Below are 10024 nucleotides of genomic sequence, written 5' to 3' on the forward strand. Positions count from 1 at the left end.
GTGTGCTGTCAAGCTGCTGATATATGCTCTCTCCTGTTTCTTTCTGCAGGCACTCGAGCTATGATTTTTCATTTTAGCACAGCTTTCTTGTGTCCCATAAGTGTGGGTATGTTGTACCTTCATTTTCATTAAATTCTAGGAAGTCTTTAATTTCTTTCTTTATTTCTTCCTTGACCAGGTTATCATTGAGTAGAGCATTGTTCAACTTCCATGTATATGTGGGCATTCTTCCCTTATTGCTATTGAAGACCAGCTTTAGCCCATGATGGTCTGATAGGACCCATGGGATTCTTTCTATATTTCTGTATCTGTTGAATCCTGTTAAATGACCAATTATATGGTCCATTTTGGAGTAAGTACCATGAGGTGGCGGGAAGAAGGCATATGCTTCTGTTTTAGGATAGAATGTTCTCTAAATATCTGTTAAATCCATTTGGTTCATGACTTCTCTTAGTCTGTCTATGTCTCTGTTTAATTTCTGTTTCCATGATCTGTCCATTGATGAGAGTGGGGTGTTGAAATCTACTATTATTTTGTGAGGTGCAAAGTGTGCTTTGAGCTTTAGTAAGGTTTCTTTTATGTATGTAGGTGCCTTTGTATTTGGAGCATAGATATTTAGGATTGAGAGTCCATCTTTGAGGTATATGAAGTGTCCTTTCTTATCTTTTTTGATGACTTTTGGTTGAAAATCGATTTTATTCGATCTTGGAATGTCTACTCCAGCTTGCCTCTTCATACCACTTGCTTGGAAAGTTGTTTTCCAGCCCTTCACTCTGAGGTAGTTTCTGTCTTTCTCTCTGAGGTGTGTTTTCTGTAAGCAGCAAAATGTTGAGTCCTCATTGCATATCCAGTTTTTTAATCTATGTCTTTTTATTGGGGAATTGAGTTCATTGATTTTGAGAGATATTAAGGAATAGTGATTATTGCTTCCTGTTATATTCATATTTGGATGTGAGGTTATGTTTGTGTGCTTTTCTTCTCTTTGTTTTGTTGGAAAAGGATTAGTTTCTTGCTTTTTCTAGGGTGTAGCTTGCCTCCTTATGTTGGGCTTTACCATTCATTATCCTTTGTAGGGCTTGATTTGTAGAAAGATATTTTGTAAATTTGGTTTTGTCATGGAATATCTTGGTCTCTCCATCTATGTTAATTGATAGTTTTGCTGGATCCAGTAACCTGGGCTGGCATTTGTGTTCTCTTAATGTCTGTATGACATCTGTCCAGGATCTTCTGGCTTTCATAGTCTCTGGTGAGAAGTCTGGTGAGAAGTCTGAATTCTGATAGGTCTGCCTTTATATGTTACTTGACATTTTTCCCTTACTGCTTTTTATATTCTTTCATTGTTTTGCTCATTTGATGTTTTGACTATTATGTGACCAGAGGAGTTTCTTTTCTGGTCCATTCTATTTGGAGTTCTCTAGGCTTCTTGTATGTTTGTGGGCATCTCTTTCTTTAGGTTAGGGAAGTTTTCTTCTATGATTTTGTTGAAGATATTTACTGGTCCTTTGAGCTGGGAGTCTTTACTCTCTTCTATATCTATTATCCTTAGGTTTGATCTTCTCATTGTTTCCTAGATTTCCTGTATGGTTTGGGCCAGTACCTTTTTCCCTTTTACATTATCTTTAACAGTTGTGTCGATAATACCTATGGAATCTTCTGCTCCTGAGATTCTGTCTTCTATCTCTTGTATTCTGTTGGTGATGCTTGTATCTACGGCACCTTGTCTCTTTTAGTTTTCTATATCCAGGGTTGTCTCCCTTTGTGCTTTCTTTATTGCTTCTATTTCCATTTTTGATTCCTTCACCTCTTTCATTGTGTTTTCCTGTAATTCTTTCATGGATTTTTGTGATTCCTCTCTATAGGCTTCTACTTGTTTACTTGTGCTTTCCTGCATTTCTCTGAGGGAGTTCTTTATGTCTTTCTTGAAGTCCTCCATCATCATGATCAAATGTGATTTAAGATCTAGATCTTGCTTTTCTGGTGTGTTTGGATATTTAGTGTTTGCTTTGGTGGGAGAATTGGGCTCCGATGATACCATGTAGTCTTAGTTTCTGTTGCTTGGGTTCCTGTGCTTTCCTCTTGTCATCATGTTATCTCTGGTGTTACCTTGTTCTGCTATTTCTGACAGTGGCTAGACCATCCTATAGGCCTGTGTGTCAGGAGTACTGTAGACCTGTTTTCCTGTTTTCTTTCAGCCAGTTATGGGAACAGAGTGTTCTGCTTTCAGGCATGTAATCTTTTCTGTCTACTGGTCTTCAGCTCTTCCTGTGGGCGTGTGTGTCCTGACTCCACCAGGCAGGTCACTTGGAGCAGTAAAGTTGGTCTTACATCTGGTCTCAGGCCTGAAGTCACTCCTTGGGGGCTGTGTTTCAGCTCTCTGTGAGGCCAGCAACCAGAAGGGCCTGCCCTGCCTTTTCTTGTGCACAAGGGGCCAAGATGGTACTAGGAATTTTCCTCTAGAGTCAGAAATGTGGGCAGAGCGTAGTCTCCTCTGACTTCCCAGGTGTGTCTGCCCCTTTGAAGATTTAGCTCTCCCTCCCACGGGGTTTGGGAACAGGGAGCTGTGGGCCGGGATCCGAGACATTCAGGTTCCTGCTAGAAACCAGAAGTGTCCGGTCCCAGAAGAATTTTGCCTTTGTGTGTCCTGAGTCCACCAGGCAGGTTACTTGGAGCAGGAAAGTTGGTCTTACCTCTGGTCTCAGGCCTGAATTCACTCCTCGGGGTTTCTGTTTCAGCTCTCCGTGAGGCCAGCAACCAGAAGGACCTTCCCTGCCTTTTCTTGGGTCTCTGTGCACAGGGTGCCCAGATGGTGTTAGGCCTTTTCCTCTAGTGTCAGAAATGTGGGCAGAGTGTTGTATCCTCTGGCTTCCCAGGCATGTCTGCCCCTCTGAAGGTTTAGCTCTCCCTCCCACGGGATTTGTTTGACCGGATCCCTTCAGATCCGGGCACAGTCTTGACAGCAGGGGACCTGCAGCTTGAGTGCCTACATTTCTTTTTTTATTAGATATATTTCTTTATTTACTTTTCAAGTGTTATTCCCTTTCCTGGTTTCTGTCCATAAGCCCCCTATCTCCTCCCCCTCCATCAGAATTGTGTTACCTCCCCATACACCCCCACTTACCACCTCCCAACATTCCCCTGCACTGAGGGTTCAACCTTGGCAGGACCAAGGACTTCCCCTTCCATTGGTGCTTCAACAAGTCTATTCTCTGCTACACATGCAGTTTGAGCCCTGGGTCAGTTCATGTATAGTCTTTGGGTAGTAGTTTAGTCCCTGGAAGCTCTGGTTGGTTGGTTTTATTGCTCTTATGGGGTTGCAAACCCCGTTAGCTCTTTCAATCCTTCCTAATTCCCCCAAGGGGAGTCCTGTTCTCAGTTCAGTGGTTTGCTGCTAGCATTCATCTCTGTATTTGACATGCTCTGGTTGTGTCTCTCAGTAGAGATCTATATCTGGTCACTTTCAGCATGCACTTCTTATACTTCTTAGCATTGTCAATCTTATCTAGTTTTGGTGGAGATATATATATATATATATATATATATATATATATATATATCTGCCACATGTGGGGCAGGCTCTGAATGGCTGTTCCTTCACTTTCTGCTCTAAACTTTGCCTCCATATCCCCTCCTATGGATACTTTTGTTCCTCCTTTTAAGAAGGAGTGGAAGCATGTGCATTTTGGTCATCTTTCTTCTTGAACTTCCTGTGGTCTGTGGATTGCATCTTGTGTAATTCGAGCTTTTGGGCTAATATCCACTTATCAGTGAGTACATTCCATGTGTGTTTTTCTGTGATTGGGTTACCTCACTCAGGATGATATTTTCTAGTTCATTCCATTTGCCTCTGAACTTCATGAAGTCATTATTTTTGATTGCTGAGTAGTACTCCATTGTGTAGGTGTACCATATTTTCTATATCCATTCCTGTGTTGAAGGTCATCTGGATTCTTTACAGCTTCTGGCTATTATAAATGAGACTGCTATGAACATAGTGGAGCATGTGTCTTTGTTGTATGTTGGAGCATATTTTGGGTATATGCCCAGGAGATGTATAGCTGGGTCCTCAGGTAGGGGAATATCCAATTTTCTAAGGAACCTCCAGACTGATTTTCAGAGTGGTTGTACCAGTTTGCAATCCCACCAAAAATGGAGGAGTGTTTCTCTTTCTCCACATTCTTGCCAGCATCTGCTGTCGGAGTTTTTTTTTTTTTTTTTTTTTTCTGGAGCTGGGGACCGAACCCAGGGCCTTTGCGCTTACTAGGCAAGTGCTCACCACTGAGCTAAATCCCCAACCCCATCACTGGAGTTTTTCATCTTAGCGATCCTGACTGGTGTGAGGTGGAATCTCAGGGTTGTTCTGATTTGCATTTTCCTGATGACTAAGGATGTTGAACATTTCTTTTAGTGCTTCTCAGCCTTTCAAAATTCCTCAGCTGAGAATCTTCTGTTTATCTCTGTACCCCATTTTTTAGTAGGCTTATTTGATTCTCTGGAGTCTACCTTCTTGAGTTCTTTGTATATTTTGGATATTAGCCCTCTATCAGATGTAGGATTGGTAAAGATCTTTTCTCAATCTGTTTGTTGTCATTTTGTCCTAATGACAGTGACCTTTGCCTTTGTCCTTTGCAGTTTTATGAGGCCCCATTTGCTGATTCTTGATCTTAGAGCATAAGATCTAAGTGTTTTGTTCAGGAAATTTTTCCCAGTGCCCATGTGTTTGAGACTCTTCGCCACTTTTTCTTCTATTAGTTTGAGTGTATCTGGTTTGATGTGGAGGTCCTTGATCCACTTGGACTTCAGCTTTGTTTAGGAATGGATCGATTTGCATTCTTCTACATGCTGACCTCCAGTTGAACCAGCACCATTTGTTGAAAATCCTATCTTTTTTCCATTAGATGGGTTTAGCTCCTTTGTCAAAGATCAAGTGACCTTAGGTGTATGGGTTCATTTATATGTCTTCAATTCTATTCCACTGATATATCTGCCTGTCTCTGTACCTATACTATACAGGTTTTATGACTATTACTCTGTGAACATATGCTGGTAATTTCCATAGAAGCAAGTATCTATATCGTGTTTCAAAACACTACTAGTGTTTGTTATCAATCTTTGTAGTCCCTCCTCTACCTTAACCTCTCACTGCACCCAAATTCCCTATTTCCCATTATTTCCTTTAATATTTTAACCATAGTATATTTTCTCTACTCTTTTGAAAACCTGCCACCATATTGTCTCTTAGAGAATTTATGACTATTAACGTTATTCTACACTAAGCATACATCCAAAGAACCAAAGCTGCCATCCACAAATGAAAGAAAAATGGCAAAAGTTGTTTTCCTTCATCTCATCACCAGACTCAGAGTGTTTTCAGCTCAATCAGTTTAGCTATGAATGTCCTAATTTTGCTTAACAGGTGAAAATATTCTAGCATGTAATTATGCAACATTTTCATTACGCTTTTATCAGCTGATAGACACTTAGGGAATATATACATCATAGCTATGATGTGCATAGGAATGAAAGTAGATGGTTGTCCATATTTCTTGATCATAGCAGCATTTTGGAGAACCCTTGTACCTGGCTTTGAATATGGAATGATGGCTATGCTTGAAGAAGCCTTTAACGAGTGATTGTTATCTCAACTTTTTTTTTGTTATCTTAACTTTTATAGAGTTACTCATTCTTTTGAAGAAGTTTCAGAGCCTTTGCATAACTTAGTCTGGCATCAGGCCTGGCAAACCAGGATATCTCCTCTGGCTGAGAACTACTTGGTGATGGGTCTTTCAAGACAACCCCTAGATCAGATTTGAAGTTTTGGTATGCAGAAACTTACTTGTGAAAGATGCCTTATTGTATAACACTATAAAGAGTTTATAGGAGTCTCTTAGGGTTCAGTCCTTGAGAGGCTAATCCCTTGCTCCAGAGAAGGCTAAATTCATCATGCTGTGGCTCTGTTTTCTTCTGTCTTCATCCTTAGTAAGCCAGAACATTAACAAGGAATCAAAAGCAAATTCTCTCAATGTTTACACAGTAAATGCAAAAATATTTTGCAGACTGTCCCTCTGTTTGTCAAGAGCCTTCTTAACTATTCCTGTTCCTAACATATTTTAATATCAGAAATGAACTACATGGATACCAAAAGAAAGACTGTCTGGAGGTAACAAAAGCCTCTGAAACTGAATTCTCTCCAATACAACCAGACCTGTTTTAAGATGACAGTTGTTTACCAAATAATCTATACAACCAATCTAAATTTTGCTGCCTATTCAGAAGGGTGGGCTCTCTCCTTTGCCATGCTCCTTTCCCCTTTCCCTGCTCTTTGGACTCCTCTTCCCAGCTACAAGGGCCATGAACCATATAGTCTCAAATGAACATCTATGAACATTTTTTTAATTAACTCCTTAACTTCACCTCTGTCCTTAGGATATTTGTCCCAACAGATTTCTAATCAACTCCAGACTGCTCTTACAAATACAGGGCCATACCCAGCTATTTTATCGGAAATGATATCCTGGTTCATTAGAATCTACATGCTTCACCGATTACATTGCCCTAGTATCAGATGGTTCCACAGAACCTGAACATCAACTGACACAGTCTACTCTTCTTGGCTTTGACAAACAAGACAGATTCCCTGGGTCTCCTTACAGCAATGCCCCGATGTCAGCAAGTATCATCCAGAGAGACTGAAGGCCACTGCCCCACCACTCAGCAATCCAGTAATAAAACAAAAAGGTAGGAATGGAGGGAGTGTGGGCAGCTGGAGGATGGTGAGCTTGGCAAGCATGACTCTGGCAGGCCTTGCCCTTCCCCCCTATTCTCTCTGCCTTGTTTAAAACCATTAGGTGACATTCTCAAAGCTATGTACCAAGATTTAGTCCTTTATTTGGCTACTTCCTCCTGCTCAGCCTGACTATGGAGGTCCAATTATTAAAGTATTTAAGTATAACAATCAACCTGCCCCCTTGCTTACCTTATTAATGTGCCCAGATAAAAGTAATCACTTCACCCTAATACCATGTTTTATTCCATTTTACCTTTATAAAATGGCATTTGCCTATGGACCACTTCTGTCTTCTCTCTATCCAGAAGCAGTCCTTTGTTTCCCCACAACCCCTGTCCTTGGGACAAATATACTTCCTCCCTCTTCTTTTCTCATTCAGCTTCTCCCTCAAGCTCTATTTCTATAGTTTTTGTCTTCTTCACTTCCTTCTTCACTTCACTTCATTTCCCCAAGGGAGCAAATAAATCTCCCTTTGTGCTGAGAACTTGGTACTGAGGGTCCTGAGCTGATTCTTTTCCAAACACACAGCACTTAGAAGGCAGAGGCAGGAGTGTTGGCAATCAGGCACTTCCATGGCCAACTGAAGGTTCCCATCAACAACATGGTCATTAGTCACCTCCATGGCCAGGCCAAGGTGCATGATATTAATAGGATCATCAGGCAACTCTATGGTCAGGCCAAAGGAACCTGTGACAACAGAACTAGTCATCACCAGCTGCGCAGAGGTGACATATTCCTGTTGTCAGCTAGCATTTCATGTCTTCCTGTACAGGCATCACATTCCTAATAAAAGCTGTGCTTCTCCTCACACCACTCTTTCTTTCCTTCCTCCACACATATGCAGCCTCTGTGCTCCAAACCCCTCACATTAGTAAACATCCTTCAGAAGACCAGTCACATGCTGTTATTTTGTCAGATTTCATCACTTAGATCCAACAAGGGGGCTGTCTATGAGTTAGAGGTCAGCTTAGTCTAGAAAGTAAGTTCCAAGAAAGTGAGGGTTGTTACAGAAGTAAAACTTGTCTTGTAAACATACAACAGCAACAAACAAACAAACAAACAAACAAACAACACACAAACAACCAAAACCAAATGAGAAAAGAAAAAAAACCTAAACACTTTGGGAAATAGATATGAAAATTTAGTGTCTGTATCCTACATGCCAGGTCAAAAAAAGGGTTAATACATATAGAAACATTATTCTCATTTATTACTTCTTTGAATATTTTTTTACAATGTGTTTTGATCATACTGATCTCCCACAACTCATCATAGATCCAGACTTCCCTTCAATACTGCTGTGAGGCAGTTTTCTCAAAGACTGAACATCTGTTACCTTAGAGAGAAACTTCCTGAAGCACCAGATGTGAAAGTGAGCTTAAAACAAGAGATCTTTTAGGACAGGATTTTTCAAGGAAGTGACACAAGAAGAGTGTTCTATGGGGAAGCTGAAACACTCCACCCAGTTGCAGCTCCTTAAGAAAGAAAGTAACTGACTCAAAATAGCTCCAGAAGGACCAGATACATTAGTGTCCTCTGTCCCTTCTGAAGAGTAACAATAAAGACTATGCAGAGTCCAGCCCCTGACTCCCAACCCACAACCATCAGAGAGCATGACAACTTGGAGGTAGATACCAGCAGAACTGCCTAGTTGAAATAAAGACCAGCTGACTCTTTGGAAAGGACATTCCAACCTCTACAGCTTCCTGCAGTCTGGGCAATGAGATCCAAATTCCTAGCTTTGGGATGTGAGCTCTCACCCCTACTGGTGTAGGCTTTGAGATATATCAGACTTTGCATCATTTCTGTTTCTCTGAGTAACCCCAATAAAATCACTGGCTCACCCATATTGGACTCAGGTGGTACATTCCTTGTTGTGTCATTGGTCCCTCTCTCTGGGGTGAGTAGAACTAGTTCGTGTCTCTCTAGGATTGGGGTCACCCAACACTTTGGCACTAAACTATGTCCAGTTTTTGAATAGCCTTAAGTACCATTTCTGCTGTTTCCCCATACTCTTGGATGATTGTTCTTTCACCTTACAATTGCCCACACCTTTAAAGAAATTTGACACTCTCTCAGGAAGTATCAGTTGCCAATAGATCCTTAACTAGAGGAGGTAATTCATGCCTCCCTCCCCTAAGTTGGGATTTACCCTGAGACAGGGTCTCATGTAGACTACAGTAGCCTTAAACTCCTTATGCAGTCAAGGATAACCTTAAAGTCCTGAGCTGTGTGCCTTTCTCCAGAGTATTGGCATCACAGATATGTCAGATCATACCTGAGTACATGAACTCGTTTTTTTATAAATGTGTGTATTTTTGTGTGTGGTCAGAGGCCTACTTAGGGGAGACAATTTTCTCCTTTTACCAAGAGAATGTGCCAGACAGGGAGCTGAGGTGATTCTTAGTGGCAAGAATACTTCACCACTGAGCCATCATATTGACCCCCATTTAAACATTTTAAAACATCACTAAAATGGTACAAATTCATGCATATATATTTCATATTTACTTTTGCTTTTAGTGCAGCCATGCAGGGATACATTCACATGTGCATATATACATTTAAAAATGGATATTTTTTCCACTCTATCTATGCTGATAGGCACATACAAGTAGCTATAAGGCCAGACCAACAATGCTGACAACTTGAAGATATAGTATCATCTACATAACAGAAAAATCTCAATGTTATGTCATTTAAGGACTTGGTTAAATATATAGGAATGGTGATTCAAGGTCCTCCATTTGTCTTATGACAAGGTTACTCCTCGAATTTATGGAGAATGCAATAAATCGGGTTGGAATTTAAAAGTGTATTTGCTCTTATTTGTATTGTTAGGTAGAAGAGATGAGTAATTTCTATAAAAATCTGCTTTTCAGATGCATAACACCTATGTAAGCCAAATTAAAATGAAATCTGAGCATGGAGAGGTGTTGGGCATGAAATTCCATCCCTATTTAAGGAGCTGTAATTGTTAGCTGTTGGAAGAAAGGGTCAATTTTCTTAAGTACAGCCCCTTGCCACACTCTGGTAGACCACATTTCCAATAACACATATTAGCATCAATGGGAAAGACAGAGATGACACAAAGTTAGTGAAAAAGGAGGATGGTTCTGGGAAGAGTTAAGTGGGGGAAGGGAGGGTGAATATGATCAAAACACATGGTATGAAATCCTCAAATAAATAATAAAACGTAAAAATGTGCTTTTTAAATGCTTTCATCCAGAAACAGAAGAG

Source organism: Rattus rattus, chromosome 2, assembly GCF_011064425.1.
Source record: "Rattus rattus isolate New Zealand chromosome 2, Rrattus_CSIRO_v1, whole genome shotgun sequence".
Taxonomy (NCBI): Eukaryota; Metazoa; Chordata; class Mammalia; order Rodentia; family Muridae; genus Rattus; species Rattus rattus.